Source organism: Podarcis raffonei, chromosome 17 (assembly GCF_027172205.1).
Source record: "Podarcis raffonei isolate rPodRaf1 chromosome 17, rPodRaf1.pri, whole genome shotgun sequence".
NCBI lineage: Eukaryota > Metazoa > Chordata > Lepidosauria > Squamata > Lacertidae > Podarcis > Podarcis raffonei.
The window spans coordinates 31995700-32012369 of NC_070618.1; positions in this window are offsets into that span (position 1 = coordinate 31995700).

Below are 16670 nucleotides of genomic sequence, written 5' to 3' on the forward strand. Positions count from 1 at the left end.
GCCCTAAACATTTTTTTAGGGGGGAAAAACCCACTGGAGATAGATGATAGATAGATAGATATCAATAAATAGATACAGATAAATAGATATTGCAGATAACTACAATAAAACAGCATGGCACTAGCCCTTGCATTAAATGCATTCAGTTTCCAAAAGCCTGTTGGAACAAGTTAAAAGTTCACAGGTGAACGTATTCCATAATTTGCAGGCTTTTTCTCTGCCTGCTTTATTCCCACTCCATTTCGTTCCTGCTCTTCCCCCGTTGGAAGTTCTGGCCATGTTTGAGGCGTTAGGCCACTACCAGGACCTACAGTGCAGGATGAGAAACGGGTTTGCATCCAGACCAGGGAAGGGGAGCCTGTGGCCTCTGTTTCCCATCAGCCCCAGCTAGCATTGGTTGGAGATGATGTCAGTTGTGATCCAATAACCCTTGGAGGGTGCCCCCCCAATCCAATGTAGGGTGCATAAAGAGGGGCTGGCTTTATCTGGACCTTTCTTGAAGTTGGGCTGGCATTGTGATGGATTTGGGCCTCCTCTGAAACGCTGCTTCCTATTTTAAGGAATCCTCTGATTTTCATACAAGTGACTCTTTGAAACTTTGAGATGGGCTTGTTGGCAGTAGGGGGGTGTCTCTTGTCCTGACCCCCTCCCCCAATTTGGTGTTTTTGCCACTCATTGGGAAAGAAGAGCATTTATCCAATGAGATGGGAAATTAATGAACCTTGCCTTTAAAGACCAAACTTTGCTGTGGGATAAAAGCATGATGTTTTGTGGCCCTTTCTCCAGCTGTCTAGCACCATGAAATTTCAGAGTCTACAGGTGACCAATGGCAAGTTATTTTCAGCCCATAATAATAATAATAATTTATTATTTATATCATGCCCATCTGGCTGGGTTTCCCCGGCCACTCTGGGCAGCTCCTAACAGAACATTAAAAACACGATAAAATATCAAACATTAAAAACTTCCCTAAACAGGGCTGCCTTCAGATGTCTTCTAATAGTCAGATACTGGTTTATTTCCTTGACATCTGGTGGGAGGGCATTCCATAGGGCTGGTGCCACCACCAAGAAGGCCCTCTGCCTGGTTCCCTGTAACCTCACTTCTCGCAGTGAGTGAACTGCCGGAAGGCCCTTGGAGCTGGACCTCACCGTCAAGGCTGAACGATGGGGGTGGAGATGCTCCTTCAGGGATACTGGGCTGAGGCTGTTTAGGGCTTTAAAGGCCAGTGCTGTGGGTTAAACCACAGAGCCTAGGACTTGCCGATCAGAAGGTTGACGGTTCGAATCCCCGTGACAGGGTGAGCTCCCATTGCTCAGTCCCTGCTCCTGCCAACCTAGCAGTTGGAAAGCACGTCAAAGTGCAAGTAGATAAATAGGTACTGCTCCAGCGGGAAGGTTAAACGGCATTTCCGTTCGCTGCTCTGGTTCGCCAGGAGCGGCTTAGTCCTGCTGGCCACATGACCCAGAAGCTGTACGCCGGCTCCCTCGGCCAATAAAGCGAGATGAGTGCCGCAACCCCAGAGTCGGCCATGACTGGACCTAATGGTCAGGGGTCCCTTTACCTTTAGCAACACTTTGAATTGTGCTTGGAAACCACTGCTCCTTATATCCACTGCTTGGCCCTAAATAGGTCTCAGCTCAGCCAGTGTCTAGATTGTGAAGACTGCCTGGCTTTCTAACTGACTTGCTCTTCTGCCTTTAGCAGCCAGTTTTTTTGCACAAATCAGCAGGTGCTCTTCACGACCTAGTGGTCAATGTTGTCTCTTGCTGTACTTTGCCATTAAACGCACAGGTGCAGAGCGGTCAAGGCAAGTTGAGAACTTCAGTCGCCAGCTTCTGAAATAAGAGTAAAATGAGATGGGGGGGCATTTGAGGGGGGCAGAGAGACCCAGAGCAGCAGAGAACCTGAAGCGTTGAGGAAGGCTGACTAGGCTTTCATTAACTAAGCAAATATTTGTTTGCAGGTCTGTAGCAATTTTCGGAAGAAACCGGATGCAGCTGTATAGCACCACCTAGTGGTGCTTAGAGTGGAAATCATACTGATTTTGAAGTGGAAAACATTTCCCTGTTGCTGAAGTGTCCCCCCCCCCCCCATTTGATGTTAACATTTTTATATACTAAAAATAATTTAACAATGTCCTCCCTCCAACAAGTTAGGGGCTGCAGATCTTCTGTGCACTCAGCACCAGATATGTGGAAGAAGTGGCAGTTTGAGTATTCTTGCTTTTTTTTGTAAAGCCGGAATTGGGGAGTGTAGAGTGTTCCTTGCCAATCTATGGCTGATAGACTCCTCAAGCCTCTGCTCTTTGCTGCTGCTGCTGCTGCTGCATCCTCAATGCTGCTTTCAGAGCTCTCCCTGCTTGGTCCCAGTTTCCTCCAGCTCTCAGTCCTCTCATCCATTCAACTTCATTTCTTCCTTTTTGATTTACAGTCCTGCTTTTTGCTTCCCTGTCTTCTTAACCTCCAATTTTAGCTTTACTCTTTCAATAAATTCTGCTTGCACCTCATACCCAGGAGTAGCTCTTGAGTCACAAAGGCTGAGTTGCCATTGGGTTTTAGATAATATCGCTTACTTTTCTACTGTAAGTGGATCTTGGATACAGAATAAGCTACGTTTGTTGTGCATTAATGCTCCCCCTGGTATCTCTTGTGGCTCATTCTGCACTAATTGGGTTCTTTAAAGCTCAGCTACCACTGCTGTCAGTCAAATATGACACACATTTGAAATTTGAGCACCCCTCTTTTTATATTGGGTTTTGTGGTTTCTGATTAAGAATTCTCCCACTTATAGCCAATTTGGCAGGCCTGTTTCCGGATCCATGAATTCTTTAAACAGCAGAACCCTTGCTAGTATTACTCTTTAGACACTGTTAGGGGAACGGGTGGCGCTGTGGTCTAAACCACGGAGCCTCTTGGGCTTTCTGATTGGAAGGTCGGTTTGAATCCATGCTGTGGGTTGAGCTCCCGTTGCTCTGTCCCAGCTCCTGCCAACCTAGCAGTTTGAAAGCACGCCAGTGCAAGTAGATAAATAGGTACCACTGTGGCGGGATGGTAAACAGTGTTTCTGTGCACTCTGGCACTTGTCACAGGGTCCCATTGCACCAGAAGTGGTTTAGTCATGCTGGCCACATGACCCGGAAAAGCTGTTTGCGAACAGATGTCAGATCCCCTGGCCCAAAAAGCGAGATGAGCACCACAACCCCATAGTTGCCTTTGACAGGACTTAACCGTCCAGGGGTCCTTTACCTTACCTTTACCTTTTTTAGACCCTGCCTAAGGAGGTAAGGAGGTCTTAATCTCTGCTAAGGTTTTGCGCTGGTTGTGCAAATTGTTAGAGTTCAGATTGCACTTTAATTGATTGGGTGGTTTGTTCAGTTAATTTTAATCTTTTTAAAAAAACAATTATTCTAATTTTGTTATTCGCTTTGGGGCTTTGCGAAGAAATGTTGATAAATGAAATGCATGTTCAAGCAACCATTGCCCGTGGTCAGGGAGGGGGATATTGTGACATTCATTCCTTACATCAGAAATTGCAGCCAGTTCAGTGCTCAGGAGATTTGCACAATCATATCCGATGGAAGATTTATGCTACCAGTGCATGTATTAATTTTTGGTGCAGTGTTCCAGGAATAAGATGTGATGCAGAGACTTCACCTTGCAACATCATCACACTAGGAAAAGTGTGTGGCCTCTGTGCAGCAAATGGAACACAAAGTGTGCACTGGGCTCTGATCATGACAAAAGATGGTAACCATTTAATCTTATGCATCACTGGGAAGATCTGAGTTCAAATCTTTGCTGGCTCAAGAAGCTTCCTGGCAACAGCTTTTCGCAGCTCTTGTGTTATCTGAGGGCCCTCTTCACACGTGACATATTTCCTGCCACAAAAGCCGGAAAGAAAGCATCTACAACATGTGACAGTTATACTGTAAAGCTGCTGCAGGCTTTGGCTTCCCAACTTGAGCAATTTCAGCAAAACAGTCACTCAAAAGCCAGCTCTATCATAAGAGGTTGCACACAGAAGACTGGGTAATGCAGGTCTGTCACTGCATTAATAGAGAAATGACTGGTAGAAATGACTTGAAAAGGCATTTCTGGCCTCTTATGGTGTATTCATTTACAGTTTAATATAGATTTGTCCCTATATTAGATCTATTTGGGGATGATAATATATACCGTATTTTTCGCTCCACAAGGCGCACTTTTTTCCTCCTAAAAAGTAAGGGGAAATGTCTGTGCGTCTTATGGAGTGAATGCCTACAGATGGCGGGGGGATCCCGCTGCAGTCGCAAGCAGAGGATCCATGGTTCCCCTTCCTTCCCTCCTCCGTGGCTCGCTTTGAAGCAGCAAAGCGGGAGAGGAGCCGCTTATACAGGTGTAAGCGGCTCCTGTCCAGTTTGGCTGCTTTAAAGCGAGTGTGCTTTTTCCTTCCCTCCCCTTAAACTCCTCTCCTGGATTGTTAGTCGCCTCCTTCTCCACACACCCCATGCGTGCTCCTTGTCCCTTCAGTGTTTTTCCTTCCCTCCCCACTTAAAACGTGGTTACAAAGCACGGATCCACGTGGATCCTCAGGATTTTTGCATTGGGTCACCCCAAATTCACCATCCGATCACATAGCATGTCCATGGGTACAGCCTGCACCAAAAAAACACGCATCCACTGTTGCCTGGGGCCGCAGTGGTGCAAAAACGTGGTTACAAAGCACAGATCCACATGGATCCTCAGGATTTTTGCATTGGGCTACCCCAAACTCACCGTCAAATCACATGTCTGTGGCCACAGCATGAACCACAAAAATCATACATCCACTGTTTCGTTTAGAATATTTTTTTCCTTGTTTTCCTCCTCTAAAAACTAGGTGCGTCTTATGGAGTGAAAAATACGGTACATTTCAACCAGCTTACAATGTTGATAGGGTTTTCTACTGCATTGTCCTCTGTGTTATCACACAACTCAGTGAGTTTGTGTGTGCCAGACTCCAATACATTCTTGGATCCAGTAAGTGTCAGAATTTAATCAAGGCTCAGGGTGTTTAACTGGGTACCAGCCACTTAATCCCTGGACGCAGCAAACTGAAAATTTTCAGTGCAGACTGAAAGTTCTCAAATTTGCATAGGGGGGAAAAATCAACTCTGAAGTTTGCTGGGAAACCCGCATCACTGCATACATCCCAATATTTTTCATATTTAGAAACGTGACCTACAAATGATGGGCAAATGTTTTATTGAAATCTTTATTAGTATGAATTCACTTTTGATAGTGTGCAAACAGTCATCTGCTTTGTACAGTGATAAAACACAGCAAACAATGCATAAGAGGAATGGGTCAAATGAATCCCTTTGTGCCATAGCAAAAAATGATTTCCTAATTCAGGGCAGTGGGGACAGGGACCACCAACAATCACAGAATAGTGCCAAGGCAAGCACACTCATTGGTACTGCACACTTTCACACAAAAGAAAGAGGCACACTTCCCTGTGTTCTCCATGCTGTAAATTACTTGTTTACTTGTTATCTACTGTTTCCTCATTGGGAGCTAATGGTTAGGAAATGGATCTCTCCTTCAAAGCCTCTCATGGGACTCCTCCAGGCAACATATTTCATCAGCATTCATCCTGATTTGCTTGTACAAAGCTTACGTGGTGTCTAGACTATGTCTGGCCTTTACTGAGCACCCGTTCTGATTTGTTTAAAGGGTGGTTTTATGATAATGAGCATTCCTTCTAATTTGCTTATGGGGTGTTTACTGTAAATGCCTTCCCATTAGTCATTAGTTCTCTCCCCGCCCCCCTTTTCATCCCATGTACCTCTTAGCTTGGGGGTGTACACCTCCAATTCCTTATTCTTTTCTGCACATTTTGGCTACTATTTGTGTGAGCAAACAGCCCTAACAGTGTGTCTCACCCAAGAAAAGCACCAAGTCAGGTGTAATCCGTTGGCGTCTTGTAAAGGGTGCTCTCCTAGAGTTATGGATGTAAGATTCGGCATGGCCCCAAGTGTATTGTGGGGTTCACACCCCCAGTTCCCTATTTGCTGTTGTCATCCAAGATCACCATGCGTTTATGAGCAACGCACAAATACAACAGGTTTTTTTATTAATAATTTTATTGTTTATTTAACATAATTGTTACAAAATATAAGCAAAATATTACAAATACATACATACATATATATTTCTAATAAGCACATATATACAAAAAAGGGAGGAGAAGAAAAAAGAAAGAGGAAAAAAGAAGAAAAGTTGGAAGAATTTCTTCCAAATTTATTCTACAAATATCTCAATATGAAAATAGTAATAAAATTTCATTGATTGACTTCCATTGCTTACATTACACTTCCTATATACATTTTAAGCAAGATTGTATCTGTTATTCAATATTTTCCGAATCTCACACAAATATTCTAATCAATAAGTTTTCTAAATCTCTCATAAATCTATTGTAAACATAACCAATACCTTGCATTTAATCCTTGTCTACATAGATAATCATTTAAGCATTTCCATTGTTTCTGGATTATATTTTTTGGTTTTTGTCTTATCAAATCAGTCAACTTTGCTAATTCCAAGTATTCGCATAATTTATTCAACCATTATTCTTGGGTTGGAATATAATTTCCTTTCCAATTATACAGTTTCGATTTGAGAAAAGTGTTGTGGATCTCGGTGGACGGCCCCCTGTTCATGGAGATATGATATGGGATAGACCAAAGGTTATTCTGGGGCTGAGGGAGATAAATCTCTTTTTTTTGAAGTTTTCTAATTGAGTTGTGTGTCATGCAAAGAAGAAACATGGAACTAGTCACCAGCTGTTTTCAGAGAAACAGGAAATTGTGCCCAGCAGTTGTGATGAATGTGCTGCTATGTATGTGATCGTCCCCACTGCATTCCATCCATCTCAGATCATCCCCAGGGAAGCAACTGGGAATTTAGCTTTTGCAGCTTCCTCTTACGCAGCGCTAAAGTGCTGCAATCTTTCTTCTTCAGAACTGTCTGCTTATCAAGGGAACTTACTGGTGGCTGGAGCATAGCTATAGCTACGGGGAGGGGGGGGTTGGCGGGTTTTTAGCCCTGGTCGAAGCCTGCAGAGAGCGCCATCGAGGCTCCTGACATGTGTGTGTGTGTGTGTGTGTGTGTGTGTTTGTACACAAATGCACATTAGGGTGCCAAACTGGGTCTTTGACCTGGGTGAAATAAAGCCGTTTCTTTTTCTTTTTTAATTTTTTTATTAACAATTTCAACATAACAAATTATCAAAACAAATAATTATTTCCCCCCCCCCTTTCCCCTCCTCCCTCCCTTCCCCCAAGACTTCCCTCAGCTCCTCTCTCTGATTTCTCAACTCATGTTATTCTCTGCATACTGTAAAATTGTACATATCCTTTTATTATCTGTCTACTATATTAACCCTCAATAAATTTGTGTATGTTTATTCAAAACCTGCCAAGGAGTCCAGTTCATTTCGCTGTCTTTTTAAATAATTTGTAAAAAGTTCCCCTTCTTCTTAAGTTGTCCTTATGTCGCAATTTGTATGTCAGTTTCTCCAGTTCTGCATAGTTCATCCATTTCTCTTGCCGCTGTTCTTTTGTCAGGGTTTCCTCATTCTTCCATCCTTGTGCTGTCAAGACTCTTCCCTCTCTTCCTCCTCTTCCAGCCCAGGGGCGAAACTGGGCAAGAAATGAAGCCCAGTTTCGCCCCTGGGCTGGAAGAGGAGAAAGAGAGGGAAGATGGATTGTTGGTGTGCCTTGCAATGGCAGGCTCTCCCATGCAAACTTGCCTCTGCAGCAAGTACCGTATTTTTTGCTCTGTAAGACTCACTTTTCCCCTCCTAAAAAGTAAGGGGGAACTTGTGTGCATCTTATGGAGCGAATGCAAGCTGCGCAGCTATCACAGAAGCCAGAACAGCAAGAGGGATTGCTGCTTTCACTGAGATCCCTCTTGCTGTTCTGGCTTCTGAGATTCAGAATATTTTTTTTCTTGTTTTCCTCCTCCAAAAACTAGGTGCGTTTTGTGGTCTGGTGCGTCTTATAGAGCGAAAAATACGGTACTTGAAAGCTTGTCTCACACAGGCTGAGGTGGGCGCAGGCTTGTGGGAAAAGGCTGTATTCCCAACTTGTAGCAGGCTTCCCAGAGTTTGCCACCAGTGTCCCTATAAACTAAGAAAGGTAGGAACTTTCATTAAAGCTGTCAGGTTTTGCAGACAGGAAGGAAAGACTTTTGCCAGAGCTGATGCGCTAGTGGGATCTGGTGAGCTGCATGGCCCCAGTCAGACAGCGGATGCAGGAAGCATTTCGGGGCAATTGCTTCTGTCAGGAGACGAGGATGACAATCATGGAAGCAGGCAGAGCTGCTAGCCCAGCTGGTAGCAGAAAAGACATGCTTCCCTTTCTGTTATTGCTTTGCAGCCGCAGCCCAAATCCAAGCCACAGCCGGGTCTGCAAAGGAAGAATCGAGATCCAAGTGTTTTCCGGGTTCCTTCTTTCCAGCTGCAATCCAGCGCATTTTGAACAGGTGTCAGAAAAGGGATGCCAAATTATACCAGCAACTGGAGTGAAAGTCAGGGGTGCACTCCTGGTTCTTCCCGTTTCAATACGTCCCCAGTGCCGGATTTACGTATAAGCTAAACAAACTATAGCTTAAGGCCCCACTCGCTTAAAGGACCCCTGACCATTAGGTCCAGTCGTGACCGACTCTGGGGTTGCGGCGCTCATCTCGCTTTATTGGCCGAGGGAGCCAGCGTTTGTCCGCAGACAGCTTCTGGGTCATGTGGCCAGCATGACTAAGCTGCTTCTGGCGAACCAGAGCAGCGCACGGAAACGCCGTTTACCTTCCCACCGGAGCGGTACCTATTTATCTACTTGCACTTTGATGTACTTTCGAACTGCTAGGTTGGCAGGAGCAGGGACCGAGCAACGGGAGCTCACCCCGTCGCAGGGATTCGAACAGCCGACCTTCTGAACAGCAAGTCCTAGGCTCTGTGGTTTAACCCACAGCACCACCCGTGTCCCTCCCCACTCGCTCGGGAGACCCCAAAAAATTTAAAGGGGAAAAACCTGGATGTACATTTCCAAAATATAAGAGAAAAAACAACTAAAATAAAACTACATACAGTAACAGTGTTTTATGTTGTGTAGGCTCCTATGATGCCTGCTCCCTAAAATATCACTGGTTTGCTCATTTCTATGTATAGGGTGCCTACATTCTGCATGGACTGGTATATACTTCTTCTTAATTGTATTTCACTATTAATATACTTCTTAATTGTATTTCAGTTCAACAATTACTTTGATAAAATACATATTTTGTTAGGTGCAAATGGCTTTAGATACCTATTAGGTCCATAAATTACCATATAGCATATATTCAACACAAAAAACAGCAACAATTTGTTGTTGACAAAGGACAGCTGGACATATAAAGGGCCCCATTACATTCAGTAGTTTAGGGGCCCATCAAACCTAAATCCGGCCCTGTACATCCCTGCGGGTTTACCTGGCCTGTGCCTGATGTCAGGTGATGGGCAGGTAAGGTGGTCTCTGTGAATTGAGGCCCGGCAGGCCAGAAGTTCCCAACAGCTGTTTTATGACAAAAAAGGGAAGGAATGCTGCACTTCCAACGGAGAGAGGTTGTTGCGGAAGGAGGCACTCTGGCAACGAAAGACGGCAAGTGTGAACAAGGCTAACAATGGCTACCAGTCAAAATGGCGACGCCCTCCCTCGACTGTCAGAGGCTGCACGCTTCTGAATGCCCATGGCTGGGTATCCCAGGTGGGCACAGTGCTGTTGCACTCAGATCCAGCTTATAGACTTTCCCATAGGCATCTGACTGGCCATTAAGAACAAGAAGGCTGGACGAGATGAGCCACTGGTCTGATCTAGCAGGCTCATCCTATGTTCTTAAGTACATGTGATACCACCCACAATCTGTTGAGTCAAAAGTAGCAGGTAGCTCTGGAAAGAAGACAAAGTCGCTGCCAGAGAGGAATGGCAAGTTAAGATGATTGACTGTGCCAAAATGGCAAAGCTGACTGAAAAGCTCAGGAACCAAGAGGACAAAAACTTTTTTAAAAAATGGGAAAAATTCATAATTTATTTAGGAGACCACTGCGAGCAGATGAAAATATTAGTAGGAATTTAATCCCACTTGTAATGTAACAAATACCATGGATAATATGGATTGATATAAAATATAGATTATGGAATAATATGCAGTTTTTAATGTTGATAATAAGACCCACAAAGGGGGTGGGGGAAGTTGCGAGATTCGGAGTAATCTGTATATATGGATATGTATTTGGATTGTTACAATTTTACATTTGTAAAACCAATCAAAATAATTACAAAAAATAAGTGGTGGGTAAGATAGCTCAATGAAGGCGTCATAAAGCTTGCATTTGTTTTGCTTAATGTATTTGCTAATGATGTACTATAGCTAGCTCTAAACCCTGTTTGTTCCTCATATAGGATGTTATTTTCATGGAGCCAAAATCGGTCAGTTTGATAAGCGGGTGTCTAACTCAAGAGTTTGGAAGGAACATCCAGTAAACGATAATTGGGGGGGGGTATACACTTTCTTATGAATTGTGACAATGATATTCGATTTACAGCCTGCTGGCATTTGGGCTGTGTTATTTATATGGGATTTTACTTTCTTGGGCTCCATGATCACTGCAGATGGTGACAGCAGTCATGAAATTAAAAGACGCCTGTTTCTTGGGAGAAAAGCAATGACAAACCTAGACAGCATCTTAAAAAGCAGAGACATCACCTTGCCAACAAACGTCCGTATAGTAAAAGCTATGGTTTTCCCAGTAGTGATGTATGGAAGTGAGAGCTGGACCATAAAGAAGGCTGATCGCCGAAGAATTGATGCTTTTGAATTATGGTGCTGGAGGAGGTTCTTGAGAGTCCCATGGACTGCAAGAAGATCAAACCTCTCCATTCTGAAGGAAATCAGCCCTGAGTGCTCACTGGAAGGACAGATCCTGAAGCTGAGACTCCAATACTTTGGCCACCTCATGAGAAGAGAAGACTCCCTGGAAAAGATCCTGATGTTGGGAAAGGTGGAGGGCACAAGGAGAAGGGGACGACTGAGGACGAGATGGTTGGACAGTGTTCTCGAAGCCACCAGCATGAGTTTGACCAAACTGTGGGAGGCAGTGGAAAACAGAAGTGCCTGGCGTGCTCTGGTCCATGGGGTCACGAAGAGTCAGACACGACTAAACGACTAAACAACAACAAATTTATATGGGTAATAGCCTAGCCAGGATGGGTTGCCAGCCATCTGTGTGTGCCTTAAAGAGCTCTCTGGTGGCATCATATTCTCACCTGGCGCATTATTTAGTTTCAGGCTTTCTATGAAAGATTTGATTTCTGTAGGGGATACTGCTTGCCATTCTGGTAGTTTTGACCAATCAATGGTCATCTCTGCAGGATCTGATTTCTTTCCGCAGGGCGTGTAAGACGAGTTGTTCCGCCTGGCCTTTGGCTTGGAATCAACTTGATCCACTTCCCCTCTTTCCTTCTGTGATGGAACTCCTATTTGGGGACTTCCCTGGCTTTTTTCTGGCCCACGTAGGACCAGTCTGGATAGTTGGCCTTGGTGAAGAGTTGACATTTTCATCCCCAAGAAGTTTTTGATTCGAGTTTCTACTGAAATGAGGCTGCACGTTAATGTTGTATTTTAATCTTGTTTTAAAGTTGTATTTTAATCAATTGTTTTTATATCTGGTGTTAGCCACCCTGAGCCTGGTCTAGGCTGTGGAGGGCGGGGTATAAATAATAATAATAATAATAATAATAATAATAATAATAATAATAATAATTATCATCTCGGTAGCTGTGGTTGCCCTACCTGCAACACACAATACTTGGTGTGTTGGTTTTTGGTGCTCACCATCAACTGCCCCTAATGTAGGTGGACGCAAATTTTGGAAGTCTGACATTTTATCAGAAGCAGTGGTGAGTCTTTTTTTGGTTTTTAAAGGGGCTCCGTGGCTGGAACAAGCATGGTCTGACATTTAAGTGGCCTCTATTTAGAGGACTTTAAGTAATTTTGTATTGTTAAAAATGCCTGCTAGCTCCAATTAAGTGTTGGAAGTGTAAAGAGAAAGAAGGCACGCTTTATCATATGTGGTGGAATTGTAAAATAATCAAAAACTATTGGGAAATGATAAGAATGTTTAAGACAATGTTTCTTAAAAGACCAGAAGCCTTTTTGTTAGGCATTATAGGTCAAGACTTGCCAAAAGTGTGGAAAAAATCTATTTATACAGTATATGCTACAACAGTGGTTAGGATGTTACTAGCCCAAAGTTGGAAAGACAACAAGACACCAATGAAAGAAGGATGGCCTCTCAGATCTTGGAATCGAAACGCCCCTCCTATAACCCAGCTCGCATGCAACCCATCTCAGAGGCAAACCTGGTCACTACGTTAGCATGGGATAAAATGAGAGAATTAAATGAGACTGAATTGGGCTCCCCAAATAAAGTCCCCAGCATGGGTGCGCCAGGTTGCAATCTTAGCATTCCACCCTCCTCAAATGTGAGCATACTGAATACATCTTTAAACATCATCGAATTAGCATCTGAACTATCTGAACCCGATGAAAGGGCTAATAGTAAGAATCAGAGGAACTTGGTGTGACATCCGGAATGCACCACGCATACCTCACTAGCACCCTTAAATCAAAGATCTCTCCAAACTCTTTCTATTATGTCCTGGAATGTAGCTGGACTCTCATGTAAATTAGCTGATTCTGATTTTATAAACTTTCTTGAGTCTTATGATATAATACTTCTGCAGGAAACCTGGTCTCTTAAACCTTTAAATATTCCTAATTTTATTACTTATAATTTACCTGCTACTAAAATGTCAACAAAAGGTCGCCCTAAAGCTGGTTTGATCTGTGGTATCAAACAGTCCTCTAACCTTAAAATTAATTATATCAGAAATATTGGACAGTATGCACAACTATTATCATTTTCCATTGTTTACAGGGAAATTCTTCTTTTAAATATATATTTTCCTCCCTTAGAGTTAGAAATTAAACCAGATTATGGTTGGAATATAGTCTCTGAAGAGTTGTATTTAATACGTAGTAAATCCCCAAATATCCCCTTGATTGTAATGGGAGACACCAATGCTCGAATTGGATCAGATAATACAGCTCTCTATAAACACTATGTCTCAAATCTAGCTGAAGACGCCCCTCTTCCATTGAGAATAGGGAGGAATTCAAAGGACATCATTATTAATAAAGCGGGAGGAAAACTCTTACAATTGGTTTTAGAATTTAACCTCTCATTTTTGAATGGCTCAATGTGGCCGGATATTCCAGGAAATTTTACCTTCAGCTCCAAAAGGGGTAGGAGCGTAATCGACTATTCTCTAGTTTCTGTTGAAATGTTAAATGAAGTTGCCTCTTTTACAGTTGTACCTCGCTCAGAAAGTGACCACTTCCCAATAGTTTTAGAGATGTACATGAATCCTAGAAATAATGATATTAGTCCTCTTATTAGTATTGATAAGACTATCTATGCCAAAAGAGTTTATATAAGTGATAAAAATAGGGAGGATCTATTAGCAGTATTTGAAAATAACCCAGTTATTCTTGAACCTGTGGCTAACCAAAATTTGATGCCCCTGGAGGATAATGATTGTTATTATAAGACTATCCAGGATTTATTTTCTTCTTTTTTAGACCCTCAGTTCAGCAACAAACCTTCAAATAAGTATAACTGGTTTGATAAAGATTGCATTAACTATAAGAAAGAACTTAGAACTTGTCTAAAAGAAGCCTATATTACCAACTCTCAAGGTCTCTGGAAGACTTATTTTGAAATGAAAAAAGCTTTTAAGAACATGCTCCTGGAAAAAAAATCTGAGTTCGCACTAGCCAAATGGTCTAAAATTGTTACTGCATTAGAAATTAAAGATACCAAAACTTTTTGGTCACTTCTCTCAATAAAAGATATCATTGATTTCCCTAATATAAGCGATGAGGCTTGGATTTCACATTTTACTGCCGTTTTTTATGATCACCAAGTTTGTAAAAAGGAAAATTTTAAATTTTCTCTGGCAAAAACCACACAATTTCAAATTACTGTTGAGGAGATGAAAAGGATAATCTTTTCGTTTAAGCAAGGGAAATCACCTGGTATGGATGGCATTCCAATAGACCTGTTGAGATTAGATCTAGAATGGTGGGCCAATAAACTTGTACCGCTTTTTAATTCTATCTATCACTCAGCTCTTGTACCTAAGTCGTGGAACAACTCAATAGTGGTACCAATCTTTAAAAAAGGTGATAGGAATTGCCAAGAGAACTACAGGCCTATAAGTTTGTTACCATGCATAAGTAAAATCTATGCCAAATCTCTGCTTATTAAATTGGAAGAATGGATGCTGACAAAAGGTCTACCTGGTAAAGAGCAGGCTGGTTTTAAGGCAGGCTCGTCAACTCTTGACCAGTGTCTAGTGTTAAGTCATCTTGTGGATAAATATGTCATGAGAAATAAACGAAAACTCTTTGTGGCATTTGTGGATTTAAAAAGTGCCTTTGATTCGGTCGACCGCAATAAACTATGGACTAAACTAGAACACCTTGGTATCGACCCATATCTACTTACACTGATTCAAAGTTTACATTCTAATAACCAAATATATGTTAAAGTATCAAAAGATGGTAGACTTGCAGGTCCTATTCTGAATAATCGAGGAGTTAGGCAAGGCTGTATCTTGGCCCCTACCCTATTTAATTTATTTCTATCTGACCTACCATTATTTCTTCAAAATGCAACCACTCATACTCCTTATTTAAACAATAGCCCACTCTTTTTATTACTTTATGCAGATGATGCTGTAATTATTTCACTCTCTGTTTTGGGTTTAAAAAAATTATTTAAGAGTTTCTCAAACTACTGCTCTCTCAATAATCTCAAAATTAATTATGATAAGACAAAGATTATGCAATTCAGAAAGAGAGGGAACCCAAAAGGCTGTATAATTAATGGACATCTAATACAGGAAGTTAAGCACTTCAATTATCTGGGAATCACATTCAAAAATAATATGAATTGGAATACACATATATGTGCTGCAATAGCTAAGGCCAAAGTAACAGCCCACCATATTAAATCCTATTTTTTTTCTCCAGTAGGAAACAGATTTATTCCAGCTGTATTGCAAGTGATTGACATGAAACTCTGTGCCCAACTTCTATACGGCACACCAGTGTGGATTTCAGGTGACCTCAAGAGGTTGGATAAATTTCACGCATCCCTTTTGAGGTCATTATTAGGACTTGCAAACTCTGTAAAATATGAAACAATATGTTGTGAGCTGGGAATACTGCCTTTATCAGTAAGGGCATGGCTGAGGACCTTGAAATATTGGATCCTCCTGCATTATAGAGCCCTATCCCCTAATACTATACTTTACGATCTTTTAAGTGATAGGGCAATCTACAATCTATCAGTGATTTGTAGGAGAAAACTGGATTCGATAGGGCTCACTTTAACTGATTTTGAAATCTCTGATCCCAAAGATATATGGGAAATTATCAGGAAGACCCTCACAGAAAAAAGTGTTCTCGCCATGCTTGAGGTTGCAAAGCGCAGCACCTGCTCTCCTATTCACCTAAATCTCCCTTTGTGTAGAGATTTCCAAAAGGGATACATGACAAATCTGAAGAAACATGAATCGTGTAGGCTGTTTATGTTGGCCAGATTTAACATGTTTCCCTCGGCGGTAGTGAGAGGAAGATACTTAGCTATCCCAGAATCAGAGCGTCTCTGTAAATGCAGAAAACAGGAACCCGATACTCTAGAACATATATTCTTTTCCTGTGATTTTGGCAGTTATGCCAGAAGACAATTATTTGAGGCCCTAAAATTTAATGGACAGTTTTTTACACAACCAACTGTTCAGGACCTGCTGGCGGACAGCGATGATAAAATTACTTTAATAGCGGCTGAATTTTTAAGTGCTGTCCATGAAGAAAGAATGGGCCATGATAAAGAGACTTAGTGGTTTTAATGGTAGGTGATGTTGCTGTGTTGTATTATATTATTTATGTACATTGATTTATTTTTTGGAGTTAAGAATAGGACTGGGATAAATTGTGTTCGCTGAGCCCGTATTTTATACAGTCTGTATATGATGTTTGTTTGTTAATGTGAGGTGTGATATGCCTAATAAAGGATTTTGAATTTTGAATTGAAAGAAGGATGGCAAGAAAAACTGATGGAATACGCTGAAATGGCGAAGCTAACTGGAAAATTAAGAGAGAAGGACAGTAGAGATTTCAAAAAGGACTGTGAACCATTTATGATGTACTTACAAAAACACTGTAAAGAAGTGGACTCACCAGCAGAGTTTGAGTAAGCACTTGCAATTAAGAAAACAAGCATAAAAAGTGTAAGCGTAAGATGTAATAATAGGGAAAATAACAAAATGTAAGGGTAATTTGAAAAAGATGGTACAAAAATGATAAAAATATAACAATATTTAACTAAAAGATTACAAAATTAAGGTAGAATAGGACAGGCAGGAGAAGCAAATATTTAAAGAACCAGAATAAGAAGTTGAGGGAAGTCATGGGAGGGGGAGATTGGGATTTATATACTGCAATGCGCTCTATGTGGGGCTACCTTTGAAGGTGACCTGG